The 19,309-nt window shown below is 40.2% G+C and overlaps 1 protein-coding gene and 1 pseudogene across 5 annotated transcripts in view; both read left to right on the top strand.

The window, feature by feature from the left end:
- Positions 1 to 8,559: 8,559 nt before the first annotated feature.
- LOC135543819 (neurolysin, mitochondrial-like) lies at positions 8,560 to 11,009 on the top strand (annotated as a pseudogene).
- A 2,508-nt stretch (positions 11,010 to 13,517) lies between these two features.
- Positions 13,518 to 19,309, top strand: part of LOC135544658 (erbin-like) — a 119,872-nt gene continuing 114,080 nt past the window's right edge. For all 5 annotated transcript variants that reach the window (XM_064972442.1, XM_064972443.1, XM_064972445.1 and 2 more), the window contains exon 1: positions 13,518 to 14,154. The gene's annotated coding sequence lies outside the window, so the exon portion shown is untranslated. The remainder of the gene's footprint in view (positions 14,155 to 19,309) is intronic.

The following is a 19,309-nucleotide window of genomic DNA, read 5'->3' as shown; positions in this document are numbered from 1 at the left end:
TCCTTTGTAATGGTTATGCCTAAATATGTAAGTTCTTCTTTTACTGGAATACCATAATATGAAGGTGTCACACAATCTTTGACAGCCATGAGTTCACATTTCTTAATGTTAAGATATAGACCAGACGCTTTGGAAAAGGATTGTATCACATTGATCGATATGGGAATTTGGTTAGCATCTTTCATAAAAAGTGTAGTATCGCTTATAATAATTTCTTTACCAGCTATGGAAATAACCTGTACAGGACTATTATTTAAAGAATTTGCAAGAAGTTGGGTGATTAATAAAAAGAGGTACGGAGAGATAGGACAACCTTGCCTAATTCCTCTCTTTAACTCAAATCTAGGTGAGGTGCCATATTTCAATTTCATAGAGCTGTTACCATTTGCATAGAGAGTCTAAATAGCCTTACAGAAAGAATCCCCAAAGCCAAGTCTCTCAAGGGAGTGGAAGAGAAACTGATGCTCTACTGTGTCAAATGCTTTATAAAAATCTAAAAATAATATGAAGCTATCCTCAGTTATTAGGTCTGAGTAGTCAAGTACGTCTAATACTAGTCTGACATTGTTAGAAATATGTCTGTTCCTCATGAAGCCAGACTGTGGAACTTGCTGCTATCATGTTTTCGATACGAATTGTAGTGTGTCGAACGCTGTGCAAGTAGGCTATTGTCAAAGTTGTGGTTGTGTTTGTTAATTCCACATGAATAGAGCCCCACAGTGGAGGTGTCATAATACTCACAAAACCTAGCTGTCAAACAGGAAAATGGGTCCAATCGTTTTTCTACCATTAATTTTTCCCTTTGGGAGTATTAGAAACACTTAAAATAAAGGCTGTGTTTCGTGTAGGCTTATTGTGGTGTGACAATTTGATAACCATGTAAATCTCTCTGACAAGGAGACTTTTATCAATATATTCAGCTCTATTTACTCTCATATTCGCAACTGCTAATTAGCATCAAAGTAGACATCATGCAAGACTACAAATCCCTGCAAGCTTCTGCACGTCATCTCTAGCTGATAACTTTGCTAACAGGTATTGTGTCAATTTAAAATTGTCACAAGACAGTTCACAGCATTGTGCTGTTCAAGAAATTTAGCTAATATATTCATCACTAAATTTAGCAAACAGACAGAGATTCTTCACATTGCCCTGATTCTCGTCCAGATCATCATGGAATTTGTAGTTCTTTATGATTGCCACATTAGCAGCTAATTAGCATTTCATTTGGGGGGGGGGGGTAAATACAGGCAAATATATTGATAAAAGTCACCTTGACCTAGAGAGATGTACACGGTTATCAAAACATCACTCCATTGTAAGCCAACACGAAACACAACCCATATTTTAAGCATTTCTACAATGCCCGATGGGAAAAATTTATGGTGTAAAAATTATTGGTATCCTTTTCTTGTTTGACTGCTAGGTTTTATGGGTATTATGATACTGTGGTACTCTATTTTTGTGAACCTTATGTGGCCTTAATAACAAACTTGTATGCCATCTGTAAATACAGATAAAATGGTTAAATTAGAGCCAAGTTGGTTTAGCCAAGGAAACTTCCCGCTAGCCGTGATTGGCTGAGATAATGGATGGGCTGGACATGCCGAGAGATGAGTTCGGATTGATTTGCCATGTAGCTTGCTTCTGTCTATAACATGAGCTGGTCATTATGTATAGGTAATCCTTTCTAACGCTGCTTTTTTTGAAAGACCTCAAGTAGTAGAACTGCAAAAGTGTTGCTTTCCACTTTCTGGTGGACCGAGTTCTGAAATCCTTGGAATGACTGGTGGAAAAACGATTGGAACCATTTCCTTGTTTGACTGCTTGGTATTGTGACTCCTACTGTGGTACTGTGTGCAAAGCTGTCATCAAGGCAAAGGGTAGCTAATTTGAAGAATCTCGAGTATAAAATATATTTGGATTTGTTTAAATCTTTTTTGGTTACTACATGTGTTATTTCATAGTTTTGATGTCTTCACTATTATTCTACAATGTAGAAAATAGGTTTTTATTTTTTAAACCTGGTGTCACGACTTCTGCCGAAGTCGATGCCTCTCCTTGTTCGGGCGGTGCTCGGCGGTCGACGGTCTTCTTGCCATCGCCGATCCATTTTTAATTTTTCCATTTGTCTTGTCTTGTCTTCCCACACACCTGGTTCTCATTTCCCTCATTATGTGCTGTGTATTTCACCCTCTGTTTCCCCCAATGTCTTTGTGTGGTATTGTTTATTCTGTTTCATGTTATGCGCACGTTAGTCTGTTGCGCTGGGTTATGTTAACCCGTATTGTTATTTCGTGTTCACTTTGCCATGTTTTTGGTTCGCCTAAATGAAAGGCTCCTTTGGCTAGCCAATAGCTGCTCTCCTGCACCTGACTCCCTTACAGCCATTTACATGGCACCTGGACTGAGTGGTTGTCCAAACTTTTGACTGGTACTGTATATCATCACTGTACGATGAAAAATGTATGAACGTATGACACGTTGCACAAGCCCTGCACCTTTAAATGGCTGTGTTCCAATGGGAATTTGCACATGTTTAGAGCGCCACCATTAGGTAAAAGATCTGAGAAATGTTTTTTCTTAATAAAAAAAACATTTTCTCACAATAATTAGTAACATATTTTCTCCAACCTAGACTTTTAGATCTCTTATTCAGAATTGGAGGGGGGGGGCAATCCCCCCCAACATTGTGGAGCTACTACTTACATCAGCGCTTCCCTAACTCGGTCCTGGGGATCCCAAGGGGTGGACGTTTTGTTTTTTTCCCTAACACTATACAGCTGATTCAAATAATGACAGGTTTATGAAGAGTTCATTATCTGAATCAGCTGTGTAGTGGGAAATATTGACAGTTGTTACAGTGTAGTTAATAACAACTTGCAACACTGGCCAGAAAGAAGTGTTTTATTATATACAGTGGGGGTTTGTTTGTAGAGTACTAAGCTTAGAGACCAAATACTCAACTTTTGTGGGGTGTAAATCATTTTGACCCCTACCCTTTTTTTGTTTAAAAAAAATATTACAAAATCTCTTTCTCTGAGCAATTGTATTAGTAATATAATTTCCCAAGATTTGGAGCATACAATATAACTCATTATTTGAATTATTTTATACAGTCGTTATTGCTCATCTTTATCAAGGGTGTCAATATTTACGGACCCCTCATTTGAGGTAATAAAGATAAAAATAAAAGTTTTTTCTGTGTACTGTAAGTAATATTGGCAATGTCTCTTCTAGGAAAGATAACACACTGCAACAGCTATTTCGCTCCCTTTTCACCCGAAATTACTGCTACAGTAACCTATGGAAACTTCAGTTATCAAATCAAATGTATTTATATAGCCCTTCGTACATCAGCTGATATCTCAAAGTGCTGTACAGAAACCCAGCCTAAAACCCCAAACAGCAAGCAATGCAGGTGTAGAAGCACGGTGGCTAGGAAAAACTCCCTAGAAAGGCCAAAACCTAGGAAGAAACCTAGAGAGGAACCAGGCGATGTGGGGTGGCCAGTCCTCTTCTGGCTGTGCCGGGTGGAGATTATAACAGAACATGGCCAAGATGTTCAAATGTTCATAAATAATAATAATCACAGGCAGAACAGTTCAAACTGGAGCAGCAGCACTGCCAGGTGGACTGGGGACAGCAAGGAGTCATCATGCCAGGTAGTCCTGAGGCATGGTCCGAGAGAGAGAAAGAAAGAGAGAAAGAGAGAATTAGAGAGAGCATACTTAAATTCACACAGGACACCGGATAGGTCAGGAGAAGTACTCCAGATATAACAAACTGACCCTAGCCCCCTGACACAAACTACTGCAGCATAAATACTGGAGGCTGAGACAGGAGGGGTCAGGAGTTATAAAAGTTATGCTTCTATATATTTGTATTTCATTTTAATAGCAATTTTTTATTCTTACAAAGCAAAACAGAGCCGTTTTATGACATAGCCTGCCATCATCTTACTGTTAACCAGGCCTGTAACCACTTGCTTCACTAATACATGTTGTGGGATCAGTTGTCAGTCATTTGGTAAATGAATCAGAGTGTTAGTGGCGATCATGTGAAAGTCTTGAAGGCCATTAATACAAGCAAATATAATCTGGCATGAAGTATTAAACAGTCTATCTCCGAACACAATCTTTGCTTTAAAAAAGACTGGTGCTATTAAGTTTAAGTATGGGTTTGTGTGATTGTTAAAGCTTAAGATAAATATTTCCCAGCATTTCAGTATATTTCCTAGAATTTACAGTATTTCAAGTGAATTAAATCACATTGAGGTTATATGAAATGTACGAAAAGTTGCAAATGTACTGTCATGCACAAATGTACTGTCTCCAGAATGTCTGGTTTTAAACCCAGTGTGAGATACACCCTGCTGGTGTTACCTGCTGCCAGAAACTGTTTCCAGGTCGCCGCAGCAGGTAACTCGGCAGACTGCAACAACGGGAATACCCTGAGATGGGACCTGGCCCCAGATCAAGAACATGACAGGGAGCCTGGTTCAGAGGATCAAACAGGTCTACGACGACATCGGATCTCTGGATGTAGAACAGGTGTCCATTGAAAACACCTTCAAAGTACTGGCCAGTGCCAAATTAGAATATGCAGAGACATTATTGTCTGACCTTGGCCACACTGATCTATGTTGATCAAAAGGTCACAAATGTGTTTTTAATGTTAAAATTTAAAAAAGAGAAAACAAACGTTTTTATATGGAGATGTCTCTCAAGTCACATGTTTATACAGTAATTACTCATTTTAGGCAACACTTCTGCTCCAGTTGTTTGAACATAATCCTCCTTTTGTTTCTTCCCTGGTCCACTAATGTATAATGTATTTATATAGTCTTCTCTGGACCAGTTGAATATGTCACCTTTATCTTGCCTGCATTTGTTCCACAGCACAGCGCCATGTTCTGGATGTCCCCCAATACATGTCTGCTTGTAAGGAGATGCAGTCAGTGAGCACAGAGGCCAACAAGAAGCTGTCTGACTTTGAAGTGGAGACGAGTATGAGGGACGACGTGTTTCAGAGAGTTGTTGCCTAGAAGCTACAACTTACCAACAACATACTGTACTAACTAGGTAATGGTAGACTCAGCGATATGACGTAATGCAGAAAGTAAATAGCATATTGAGTCAATTTCCGCAACAACTAAGAACGTTGAAGAGCAAGGCTCAACTTCTCTGCTGTTTTGGTTCCCTCCTACCATGCTGTAAACAGCGTGAAGCGAACATGTGCACATACTGTGTGTGACTGTGAGACTTTCGCATCTCGCTCATCTCAATATCTCCGGTGCTGTTCGTAGCAACGTCATTTCGCTGAGTCTATATTTAAAGGAAAGATTAACCCATTTTGAATGTTATATTGTTTTTCTGCATCTCTGAGCGATGTTCTGTCGATTCCTGGGGTAATTTTGTTTTCATGTATATTTGAGCTATTGCTGTTCAAGCAGGCATCATTTGATGCAAAACTCACCATACCGACGATGCAAAGCTCGTCATAGCGACTGTATTTCTGCCTGCTTGAACGGCAATAGCTCAGATACACATGAAAACATGAAATGACCCCTAACATTGCTCAGAAATGCCCCAAAATTATATAACATTCAAAATGGGTGAATCCTTCCTTTAAGTACCTATGAACTAACTAACTACAATATGCACATACACACATAGCCAACATAAGTTGATAAAAAATAAAAGTAAAATCAGGAGTAAAAGGAGGAGTAAAATCAGGGGAAAAAGGAGGAGTAAAAGGAGGAGTAAAATCAGGAGTAAAAGGAGGAGTAAAATCAGGAGTAAAAGGAGGACTAAAATCAGGAGTAAAATCATTTTTATTTTGAGGTGTTGCGCTGTTGGCTTCGGCTGGAGTTCATTCATTCTAAATGTGCCCTCATTTGATACCACTGGTTTATATTTAGCCTGCAGTTGTAATTTGACCTGATTACGGTCTGGCAGCAGCTGATGCCAAGTGGCTTGATCCTGGGTAAAACCCCTGTTACTCCACTGACTATCATGTTCACATATCATACATACTCAACTAGTCATCAACATAATGGAACGTTATGTCATTATCAATCAAATGATTTGGATTAATCTAAAATTAATGCTTTTCTTCAGCAGGGACAGGGAAGATGGTTAAAATGGATGGGAAGATGGATGGAGCCAAATACAGGACCATTCTGGAAGAAAACCTGATGGAGTCTGCAAAAGACCTGAGACTGGGACGGAGATTTGTCTTCCAACAAGACAATGATCCAAAACATAAAGCAAAATCTACAATGGAATGGTTCAAAAATAAACATATCCAGGTGTTAGAATGGCCAAGTCAAAGTCCAGACCTGAATCCAATCGAGAATCTGTGGAAAGAACTGAAAACTGCTGTTCACAAATGCTCTCCATCCAACCTCACTGAGCTCGAGCTGTTTTGCAAGGAGGAATGGGAAGAAAATTCAGTCTTTCAATGTGCAATACTGATAGAGACATACCCCAAGCGACTTACAGCTGTAATCGCAGCAAAAGGTGGCGCTACAAAGTATTAACTTAAAGGGGGCTGAATAATTTTGCACGCCCAAGTTTTCAGTTTTTGATTTGTTAAAAAAGTTTGAAATATCCAATAAATGTCGTTCCACTTCATGATTGTGTCCCACTTGTTGTTGATTCTTCACAAAAAAAATCCAGTTTTATATCTTTATGTTTGAAGCCTGAAATGTGGCAAAAGGTCGCAAAGTTCAAGGGGGCCGAATACTTCCGCAAGGCACTGTATACACTGAGAGGACAACACATTAGGAACACCTTCCTAATATTGAGTTGCACCCCCTTTTGCTCTCAGAACAGACTCAATTCATCTGGGCTTCCGGTGTGTTTCAAGAATGTTCCACCACCCAAAGGACATCCAGAGCCGATTTGACACAACTGTGGGAAGCACTGGAGTCAAAATGGGCTAGCATCCCTGTGGAACGCTTTTGACACCTTGTAGAGTCTAAGCCCTGATGAATTCAGGCTGTTCTGAGAGCAAAAGGGGGTGCAACTCAATATTAGGAAGGTGTTCCTAATGTTTTGTCCTCTGTGTATATCCTTGTAGTCATATCCTTGTCATGTATTCTTCATTTATCCTTACCATGTTCTCAGAATATTTGGGTTTTGACTCTTGCTTTTTAGCGGATAGCTATCTGAATGGGCTGGAGAAGACAGAGGACAGGCATTACAAGGTGACTGGCATACCCTCACCACTATCCTCTGATGCCATTCTTTGGACACAATGTTAACAAACCTCCAGACGAGCTTCAACGCCATACAACTCTCCTTCCGTTGTCTCAAACTGCTCTTAAATGCAAGTAATACTAAATACATGCTCTTCAACCGATCGCTGCCCGCACCTGCCTGCCCATCAAGCATCACTACTCTGGACGGTTCTGACTTGTGGACAATTACAAATACCTAGGTGTCTGGTTAGACTGTAAACGCTCCTTGCAGACTCACAATAAGCATCTCCAATCCAAAATTAAATCTAGAATTGGCTTCCTATTTCGCAACAAAGCATCCTTCACTCATGCTGCCAAACATACCCTTCGTAAAACTGACCATCCTACTGATCCTCGACTTCGACGATGTCATTTAAAAAAATAGCCTCCAACACGCTACTCAACAAATTGGATGCAGTCTATCACAGTGACATCCATTTTGTCACCAAAGCCCTATATACTACCCATCATTGCGACCTGTACGCTCCAGTTCTCTGCTGCCAATGACTGGAACAAACTGCAAAAATCACTGAAGTTGGAGCCTCATATCTCCCTCACTAGCTTTAAGCACCAGCTGTCAGAGCAGCTCGCAGATCATTGCACCTGTACAAAGCCCATCTGTAATATAGCCCATCCAACTACCTCATCCCCATACTGTATTTATCTTGCTCCTTTGCACCCCAGTATCTCTACTTGCACATTCATCTTCTACACATCAATCACTCCAGTGTTTAATTGGTATATTGTAATTACTTTGCCACCATGGCCTATTTATTGCCTTACCTCCCTTATCTTACCTCATTTGCACACTGTCACGGCTCTCGTCGGAATGAGGATCGGACCAAAGCGCAGCGTGGTAAGTGTTCATGATATTTTATTTCTCAAAAAAAACACTAGAACAAAATAACAAAGTCAAAAACCGAAACAGTTGTGTCAGGTGCAGACACTAAACAGAAACTAACTACCCACAAAACACAGGTGGGAAAAAAAAGACTGCCTAAGTATGGTTCCCATTCAGAGACAACGAAAAACAGCTGCCTCTGATTGGGAACCACACTCTGTCAAAAACAAAGAAATAGAAAACATAGAAATAAAGAACCTAGAATGCCCACGCTAGTCACACCCTGGCCTTACCAAAATAGAGAATAAAAGCCTCTCTATTGACTGTATGTTTGTTTATTCCATGTTTAACTCTGTTGTTGTATGTGTCGAACTGCTTTGCTTTATTCTTGGCCGGATCGCAGTTGTAAATGAGAACTTGTCTCAACTAGTCTACCTGGTTTAATAAAGGTGAAATAAATAAATAAATAAAAATGAAGAGGAAGATGGAGACTGCTTTCCACAGCAGGTGTAAGGAGGTAACCCCCTGTTGTTGGTCCACTTGTACTTGTAAAAAGTGCTCTACAAATCATATTGATAATAGATTCATGCATTGTTTTTTTCATTGATTTATTGCTTGTTTGGTTGGTTGATTGATCTTTTAAATCTGCTATGTTGGTATGCCACTTGGCATCTACTATAACAAAGTTTGGAATTATAAGGGTGCCAAGGGGTGCAGTTCCTTCAGAAATCCAGGCACCCTAGAATTTTTATTTTTATTTTTAAAGTTTATCCATCTATTTCAGGACCATCTATTTCTATCCCCACGACAAGTTTATGCTGTTGAATACCCTTGTTCTCAAGTCTCAAAAATGTATTGATAGAGTTCAGAGAGTTCTCATAGAAGTCAACATGCAGCATTTATGACCATATGTGCCAGACTTCCTGAAAGTTTAATGTTTTACGTCTTGTTGCAGGTTTAACACAGTCATTTTGGAGCAGCTGATTGAGCTGAGGTCAAAGGTGGCACAGCTACTGGCAATGAGTACCCACGCCAAGAATGTACTTGAATACCAACACGTGGCATGCTTTCTGTATTCATGGCCTATCAATAAATCAATGTAGAGCTGTATTACACAATATTCAGATATAAATGCAATAGATATTTAATAAATATGTCATGTCTTACCAATAGTCAGATCCGAAATATGTTTATGAGTCAGCAGCCTCTGTGCTTCAATAACTTTTCTAGCACTATAATCACAAATTGTGGAAAGAAACTTGAAAATAAAACAGCTAATTGAAATTGGGGTGGCATCCACTCCATTTTGATATAATTTCCATGTCTTCTACTTTACAGGTGAGTTCTAGGAGAAACTGAAGCTGGTGTGCTTGAAGGAAAGGAAGTACATCCTGGCCCTGAAGAACAGGGACTGTGCAATGGGGTGAAAAGCTTTTGATGGACAGATGAATGCCTGGGACATGCCCTACTACATGAACCAGGTGGAGCAGGTGAAGTTTGCCGCGGACAAGGACAAGCTGATCGAGTACTTTCTTCCCGAGGTGGTGACGGAGGGGCTGCTCAGTATCTAACAGGATCTGCTGGGGCTCACCTTCAAGAGGGTAAACAACGCCCGCGTGTGATACGACAACGTCAGCCTCTACTCCGTACTGGACACGGCCACCGGGGAGAAGATTGGCCAGTTCTACTTGAACCTGCATCCCAGATAGTCCAGCTGAAAGGCCACGGAACAATGAACATCAGCAGGACTGTATGGGGCTATTGGGGCTATAGTTGTACACTCCTGGTAGGGAAGCAGAGCTAGTTGCTTTGTTCGAAGCTTCCATAGCAGATATCATACTATTATGGCTAATTATAAGGTCCAGAGCATGATTCACACCGTGCTTGATTTTGAATCGTTGATCTTGTGTCCTTTCTGCGGGCTCCAGCCCGGCTGTCGGTGGGCTGATGGGAAACGTAGGATGCCGGCAGTGGCCGTGGTGGCCAACTTAACCAAGCCTACGAAATGCTTGCCCTGGAGACCTTCTTCCGTGAGTTTGGCCACATCATGCACAAGCTCTGCTCCAGGGTAGGCACATTGGGTGCACATTCAACACTGACCCTCGACGCAATAATCACCAGCCTGGTCCTGAAAATCGACAGTGTTTTCTAATCTCCATGAATCCTTCCCTGGATGACGTTCTCAGAGTTCAGTGGGACCCTTGGAGAGACAGACTTTGTGGAGGTGTCATTTCAGATACTGGAGAACTGGGTATGGGAGAAGGAGCCCCATCTCTGACAATCTGCTCAACAAACTCATTTCCTCCCGAGTCGCCAATACAGGTCAGATGTCACACATATAGAAACCTCTCCACCAATTCACCCATTCATATGTAATAAGGTAACTAAGAAATAAGTAGTGCATCTATCCTACTGGGTCTATTGTACTGTATATATCTACTAGATAGCATGCATGTCTGTTTCCTTCAAATCTAAAATATTTGTTAAAAAAACAAAAAATAACTTGACATCCAATATACTCCCACTCCCACTACCTGATGAACCAGCATCAGGTAGTGCTCAGTAAAGTGGACCATTCTCTGCACACCAAGTCCCAAGCGGACACTGCCAGGGTGTTCGCCAAGCACTACCAAGACATCCTGGGGATCCCCGCTACTCCAGGTCTCACACCAGTGACAATATAATGCCATTTTAATTAGAATATGAATGGACAATTTAAAGCAATGTTCCTCCTGTAAGGATGTATTGTTCTCAAAGAACACAAAAGTATTACTTTCCCTCCAGGCACTAATAATGACAACCAGTTTCAGTCACTTTGCTGGGGGCTACGATGGCCAGTACTATGGCAACCTGTGGAGCGAGGTCTACTCCATGGGCATCTTTGTCAGTCATTTTAAAATAGAGAGAAATAATGAATCCTAAGGTATGGCACAGTGAATCCACTCCACTCACCATTCATCTTGAGTTACCATATTCCTTTTTTTATGCATCTATAGTTTTAAGAAGAGAATTTAAGCCTGCAAGTTCCCTTTGATTGGCAAGCGTCTTTGAATGCTACCACGTGTGTAATATTACAGTGCCTTGCAAAAGTATTCACTCCCTTGTCGTTTTTCCTATTTTGTTTCATTACAGCCTGTAATTTAAATTCATTTTTATTTAGATTTCATGTAATGGACACAAAATAGTCCAAATTGGTGAAGTGAAAGGAAAAAATATTACTTGTTTCAAAGCATTCTACAAAATGTTTCACTGAAAAGTGGTGCATGTATATGTATTCACCCCCTTTGCTATGAAGGCCCGAAATAAGATCTGGTGCAACCAATTACCTTCAGAAGTCACATAATTAGTTAGATTGCACACAGGTGGACTTTATTTAAGTATCACATGATCTGTCACATACTCTCAGTATATATACACCTGTCCTGAAAGGCCCCAGAGTCTGCAACATCACTAAGCAAGAAGCACCACCAAGCAGGCAGCACCATGAAGAACAAGGAGTTCTCCAAACAGGTCAGGGACAAAGTTGTAGAGAAGTATAGATTAGTGTTGGTTTATTAAAAAAAATCTGAAACTTTGAACATCCCACGGAGAACCATTAAATCCAATATTAAAAAATGGAAAGAATATGGCACCACAACAAACCTGCCAAGAGAGGGCCGCCCACCAAAACTCACAGACCAGGCAAGGAGGGCATTAATCAGAGAGGCAACAAAGATAACCCTGAAGGAGCTGCAAAGCTCCACAGCGGAGGTTGGAGTATCTGTCCATAGGACCACTTCAAGCCGTACACTCCACAGAGCTGGGCTGTACGGAAAAGTGTCCAGAAAAAAGCCATTGTGGAGTTGCTGTACCAGGCTGTGATGCAGCCCGACAGTATGCTCTCAACGATGCTCCTGTAGAACACTGTGAGGACAGGCAGAGTTTCTTCAGTGTCTGTGTGGTTTGACCATTTCTGCTCCTCTGAGATGTGTATGCTAAGGAACTTGAAGTTTTTAACCGTCTCCACGGAAGTCTCGATGAGGATGGGAGCATGCCCAACCTGGATCATCCTGATGTCCACAATCAGCTCCTTTGTTTTGCTGACGTTGAGGAAAAGGTTGTTTACCTGGCACCATGCCCTCAGATTGCCTAGGCTCTCTCGTCGTTGCTGGTAATCAGGCCTACTACTGTCGTGTTGTCCCTTATGAAAAAAGATTGCAGTCAGTGTACAGTATAACTGCAGTTTAACGGCAGTAGTGTGTCGTAGAGCTGAAAATACTGCGTCCAAAATAAAATACAGATTCTGCTGTAATTTTGCAGTGTAACTGCAGAATACTGCACCGTAAGTGCAATTACTGCATCCAAAATACCTCAGTCAACTGTAGTTACTGCAATTTTACTACAGTTTCAAAACGGCAATCTTTTTCGTAAGGGGTCAGCGAACTTGATGATTATGAAGTGGGAACTGTGTGAGGTCACGAAGTCTTGGTATACAGGGAGTGGTGTAATGATATGTAATGACTTTATATGATGTACTGTTTATTTTTATTTTTAAATGTGTTTGGACCCCAGGAAGATTGGCAGCAGCTAATGGGGATCCTTAATTAATGCGAATACTGTTTTGTGTGTATGTCCACAAGGGGGACACAAAACATCATACATCATCACATTACACTGACCATTGTACATTACGGTCAGTTTCTAGGGTCCGGACCAAGATTAAGCCCTAACTAAAAAGCATTTCAATGGAGATTCGCAGTTGGGCGTGCATTTCAGTCCAGAGGTAGATGTAATTCTCGTCTGGGAGACCACTCTCTGGCTAAAGGCTGGAACATCGTAGAAAAATCACCATTTGAAATCGAATTTGCCCACAAGGTGATGTCTAAAACATATTCGTTCAAATGCAGTTCATGTTCGTTCAAATGCAGTATATGCTATTGCACTTGGAGCTACATTGATATTCTTCCGCCTCTCTGTTGTATTTGGGAGTAATTATTTATGTCATGTCAAAACAACGCTTATTTCCCAATCTATCTTCACAGGGGATCATTGGATAATTACTTTAATCTATTCAAATGGTATCAGCGGTTATTACATCAAAGGGAGGGAGGGAAAATAATTTATGATTATGCATCAGTGACACATTCCATCACTTTACTCTGTTTGAGTGACTGTACCCCTTTGTCATGTGCATATCCCTCAATGGACCTAATGCAAGTCTTGTTCACACAACAACACATGTACATTGTTTTCTGTTGTAAAATAACATCTAAAATAACCTTCCAAGTAATTGTGAGCAGTAAGTATCACAACAGCGAAAACTATACTGTAAAATATGTCCAAGCTACCTCTCCACAAAGCGTATTGGTGAACATAATTTACGAACGACTGATACACCCATTTCATTGGTTACATCAACATGTCCATCAGATGCAGGGTTGTCGTTGCCCCCACTGGATTTACTGACTGGGCCAACGATACAGCAGCATACACTGGTGTTGGCTTGACAGTCTGTGGCCAACTCTGTGTTTCGTCGTGAATTGTAGCGTGTTCTTGCTACAAACAAGATGTATGTATAATTTTTTGAATGGCAAAAAGAACGGGAGATTAGGATCGAAAACATTTCGGCGCGGCGTTCTTCAGAGGAAAGGATTCTTCTTTCGTGGTGGTGGATTTTTTTGTTGTTGCCTGTAGCAATTTCATTGGCTGTTGTGGACATTTTGGATTCATTTTAATGTTCCTTTTTAAATATTTTTAACCCAAATATCTTATCAAATCGAATACTTGTGTGTCCCCCGTTTTTATTTTAGTCATTACTTTTTGTTTATTGTCTGACACACTGGACACTGTTTTTCAGCGAGACGCAAACTCGGAATGCAAAACAACTTTCGAGGGGATTGGTTTCTCGCGAAAGAATGCGTTTGCTAACTGGATAGCTAGCAAGTTATCTAGCTAGCTAACGCTGAGTGTACTTTGAGTGGATGCTTAAAGGGGAAAACGTAGTCGGCCAGCGAATTTATACAGTTTAAAAGTTTCGTGGTTTTTAAGCAATTTCTGGACTATATAACTAAATCGACATCATTTTACGGTAAGTGAAGTCAGTTAACGACACTTGTTATACCATAACCACTTTGTTGTAACGTGTTAGCTAGCTAGCAAACTAGCGGTTGGTGTGTGTGTGTTCTCGCTTACTTACACTCTTCACAGGTGGATTTGTCTACGAAAGTGTTGGCAAGCTCACAATTACTTATGGAATGGCTTTGGCAAGTTAGCGATATTCTGTTATAGCAAACTAGATAGGTTGTTAGTTTTACAGACTGGAATATCACAATATGACAATTACTATTGTTTTGTTTTCCTAAATTGCAACGTCAAAAATACCGTGTACTTTGTGTTAACTAGGTAACCCTACTAGCTAGTAGGCGACCAACAACCCAATTATTTGCTGTCTGACAATGTTTCATGCTGGCTAACGTATTGGATAATGCAGTCGTTCCATAGGCGTGACACCGATAAAAGCACGAGTCCTCTTTATTGACAATCAGTATAATGCGGAAGGAAATAAGAGGACAAAACTGTAAATAACGAGATTAAATGCATGTTGTTCATCACTTTATTTGCCGAATACCTTCAGTTCGTGTTTTAGGACAGATGTCTTGACCTGTACTCGACATCTTGGCATTTTCATTAGCTTTCACCTTTACTAATACGATTAGCTAGAATCCCAGACTAACTTCGATCTGCTGGTTTTGATCATGTATTTTAATGAGGCTAATCTCACGACGGATTTATCTGATATGGTAACCTTAGTGTTAAAAATGGAGCTATCCAATGTCATTCTAGAATGATTAGCTAGCTAGACCGAAACCCTACAATGACTCTGGGATTTTAAAATGGGAGGTGAACATTTTATAAAACCATGTAGCTGTGAATTTCTTTTTAATATGCAAACATCTATGATTTTGTATTTACCCTGGATAAGTAGGCCATTACAAGCTTTATCTGTGAGTCACCCTATGCTTTGTCTATGCCAAGTAAAACCAGATCTCCCGGTCACAAATGACTTTGTGCTGCTTTTGTGGTTAGTGAGTTTAGATATTTAGCAGGTGATGAATCTAGCTAACAAGATAAGGTTGATTCAGGGGATTGTAGGCTCTTGGTAGGCAGGCTCATCTTCACTGGATTATCAGGCTGACTACTCAGCATAAGCACACACACACTTACCCAGGCCAAACTAACACCTCAGGTTATTAGAACTGTCCAAAGGTGATCCTGTTGATTTGTCATCCTGGTAACGGGAAAATGCGAGACAAGGAACAGTTCAGGTAACCTGCTCAAGTCCTCTCATTAACAGGGTCTGTTTTTAACCCTTTCTCTCGAGTGCTGAAAAATGGGGCTTGGGTGGTATACCAGGGTATTTGGAAAAAGACATGGGATGGTTTCCCAAAACAGCGATTTGAGCCAGTCACGTGTTTGTTTACAAAAAAAGCAAAATGGGAGCTTCGTGAGGTAAGTCACTCCTGCAGCAGAACTTAAGTGAGGTGATCAATTTACACTTGAAATTTACGTATGAAATTCACTACTGTTTGTCAGCTATATAGATTATAACTATTACGTTAGCTATCTAAGATGTGCCAAATAAATTCTGTCCATCTGGTTTCTGTTAGCCTGTAAGTTTTAGCTTCTTGGTAACAGCACCATCCTCTTACAGGTAGTTTAGAATTTCATAGCAATGTACAGCAGTAGACGTGAGTGAGCATATTACCCACAATGGTCTTCGGCTCCCTCTCAGATTGCATTCCTGTAGAACAGCCAATTCAAGTTTGGCCCATGTTGAATTATTTGTTCTTTGACTTGGCTCATTGGTAAGATTGATTGTGCTTTTGGTTTGAGACTGACCATGGTTTTGTCTTGTAGGCAAAGTGTAGGCTGTAGCATTTCCTTTCCTGGCATGTTCATACCGGTTACCAATGCAAGGTTTAATAAGATAAAGTGTATGAGGGTGATTTGATTGTATAATCAGATTTGACCAACCAAGCCTTGCTATAAGGATGTGGGCGACTTGTATTTTATCAGTGGTGGAAAAAGTACCCAATTGTCATTCTTTAGTAAAAGTAAAGATATTTTTTTAATAGAAAATGACTGAGGTCAAGTGAGAGGTCAAATCATGACGTCGGTGATTCAGGTCAGAAAGTCTGAGCTCTGGAAAGATGCCAGAGTTTCTGACTTAGATTGGATGACCGGTTCGCTTTTATTTTTTATTTTTGGAGTTCCCAGTTGTCTTGAATGTACTGAAGTCAGATATTTCCTAGTTCCCAGTTGTCTTGAATGCACTGAAGTCAGATATTTCCTAGTTCCCAGTTGTCTTGAATGCACTGAAGTCAGATATTTCCTAGTTCCCAGTTGTCTTGAACACGGAATAAGTCTCAGCGGAGGGTCCGCCTCTCATGGTCCCTGCTCTCTCCTTCCTTTCTTCCGATGAGGCTGACCAGAGAGAGGGGACACCGTCTTCCTTATGAAAACGTAGAGCTATCGATACACTTGACTACTCATTCATTGCAGCGCCAGTGGAAGTAGGGAGAGGCATGTTTTGTAATAGTGTTGAATAAAAACAGTGACAGTGCTGAATTAAAAACTTAGACATGAACTCACTCATAGAAACAGCAGCTCTTTGCTGTATTCTTTGAGTCGCTCTCTGGTCATGGTTTTAAAAGCTATGAAATCTCATGTAGGCTGGTATCAAACTTTGCTGTGGCCGGGGTCGTGGAAGCTGTAGGCACAGTGATTTGAGCTATCTGATTTTGCCTACTGTGTGGGCCATTTGATTTAGCCACAGATCTCCCGGTCAGGCTTTTTTTTTTCTCATCTTTTCAGACAAATGAAATGATTCAAAATGGGAACACTGTCTACCTGATGTGCAGGGCTTTTGAATCAAGTGCACCTACTGCCAACAGCGCAGTTCTTTAATGCCTTTATCATTGGCTTTTCTTCAGAAATGTTTGGTAAACGACTAAGAATGTCTTGAAGATCGCGATCGACCGATTGGTGACCACTGCTCTAGATGAGAGCCAAAGCCACATGTAGCCTAAAACAAAATAATAATCTGTCTCTCTCATTAATTTTTATTCGAATAGAACCAATACCTCCACATTGACTCAATATGGAAGTACTCTTTCCCCATCTCAACTTTTTTGTTCACCTTTTTGTTTACTTCCTGCTTAGGGATGGGAATTGCGAGGGACCTCACGATACAGTATTATTACGATACTTAGGTGCCGATATGGTATGTATTGCAATTCATGAATGTGATTTTTGTCTTTTGATATTTGATATTGCTCACCATATGTCTTCTCCCGAGGGACAAGAGAGAACTTGTTTTCTCATGGCTTTGATCAGTCATGGTAATTAAAGTGCTGACAACGGATTGGCTCGAAATGTAAAAATATGGAGAAAGGAAGGGAAATACTGAGTTTTGGTGCAGTTAGTCAACGAGCTCAAATAATATTGCAATATTGTCAAAGATAGGGTGTATCGTCAAATAATATCCCAATATGTACCTATCGATTTAAATTGTATTTCTAATTTGTATCACTATTCCTGCTTTCATGTTCCACGAGACAAGATGTCTTGTTCTGATGGTGTTGAACAAAGAGGATATGTCCCGACACCTGGCTGACTCAGTGATTCAGCCCGTTTTGTGTCTGAAAATAAACTCGTTAGGGCCCTACCTATTACAATTGAAATGTTTCTATGATTATTTCATTTTCCACTTAGATTTTGAAGCCACAGGCAGGGCTTACATTAGGCTAATTGCTATTGTAGGTGAAAGTGTTACATAATGCACATTTACATTAGATAATTAGGATGTTTTCCATGCATACTATATATTTTCCCTTACCCCTCATGCTCATCATGTTCCCACAATGACACAGCAGCAGTATGTTGTGGGGATGGGGCACACAAATCCAAAATAATATATTAGATTGCAAAATCGAATGCTTCTAACCGAACGAGTCACCTTGATATTTAAAACCTATATTGATACTAACAATAAAGTGGTTTTTCAATACTTCTGCGTAATACTTGTTGGATGCGTATCTGGTGTCCAGCTGATTAGTTATGTTGTGATATTTTCACACATCGTCATCATCAGATCTAGGAAGGAATTTTCCGAATGACTGTCAAGTGATGAACAGCAGTTGTGATAGCGCATGTGCAACAACAGTCCAAGTTCTGAAAAAAGTGTTTGCGAGGAATGTCCAGAATATATTGGTGTCTCATTCATTATGCCGGTGAAGATGGTTTGTGGCTGGATCCACGTTGGATATAATATCCCTAGCCAATTGTTGATCATCTGTTTTCTGCTTGATTTACAGCAGGTTGTCATTAGATTTAACAGAGAAAATATCAAGGTAATGATTTCATGTTTTTGTGTCTCGAATTGGACACTGCGCAATTGTGTAAAATAGACTATTGAGCAACACTCAATGCTATTCCTATGAATTATTCTGGATGTAATGATTACAAATTACGTAGCCTAGTGGGCTTATTCACAACATGATCTGGTAATGAAATAACATGACATTTTGTTTTCCATGTTAGACCCGCAATTATAAACAATACAGGGCTTGAAGTAGTTTACTGGAATGGGCCTACCTTTAAAATCAGACATTTCCTCAATTTGGTGCTTGAAAAGTCCTTGTAATTATTGTAGCCAATTTAGAAGTTGTTGCTCCACGATTAAAACAAAATGTAAAAAAAAAAAGTTTTTGTGAGAGATGTGGCCGCTTTAGTTTGTTTCTCACCACTTTAATTGAAGGGTGTTGCGCTACTCTGTTGCGGTTAAATCACGTGTGGTTGTTATGAGGACGACAACATATGTTGGCTACAACTTGGCTTTCCGTACATCCTTCCATTAAAAAAAGGGACCTGGTTTCTGGCCACTTTCACATTATGAAAACAGTGATGGTGAGATAAATGCTACCGCTATTCATGGATTTATTATGTGTGCCTGCGTTGGCCACATTGGATGCAGGCATGGCGATCTTTCTGTAGCCAATGTCCATATCATTGTTACATATTTTAGAATGTAATAATAATTTGATTATCAATGCATTGTCAAGGTCTAAAACATGAATTATTCTTAGTGGTAATGGCCTACTTTTTCTTTTTATGCTTTTTTTCATGCTTTTTTTGGGGATGGAGGGGGTCTATATTAGGCCTTATGTAGAATTATATAAATT

This window comes from Oncorhynchus masou, chromosome 8 (assembly GCF_036934945.1).
Source record: "Oncorhynchus masou masou isolate Uvic2021 chromosome 8, UVic_Omas_1.1, whole genome shotgun sequence".
NCBI lineage: Eukaryota > Metazoa > Chordata > Actinopteri > Salmoniformes > Salmonidae > Oncorhynchus > Oncorhynchus masou.
The sequence above is the reverse complement of the archived record's forward strand: the minus strand, read 5'-3'. Positions and strand labels throughout refer to the sequence as shown.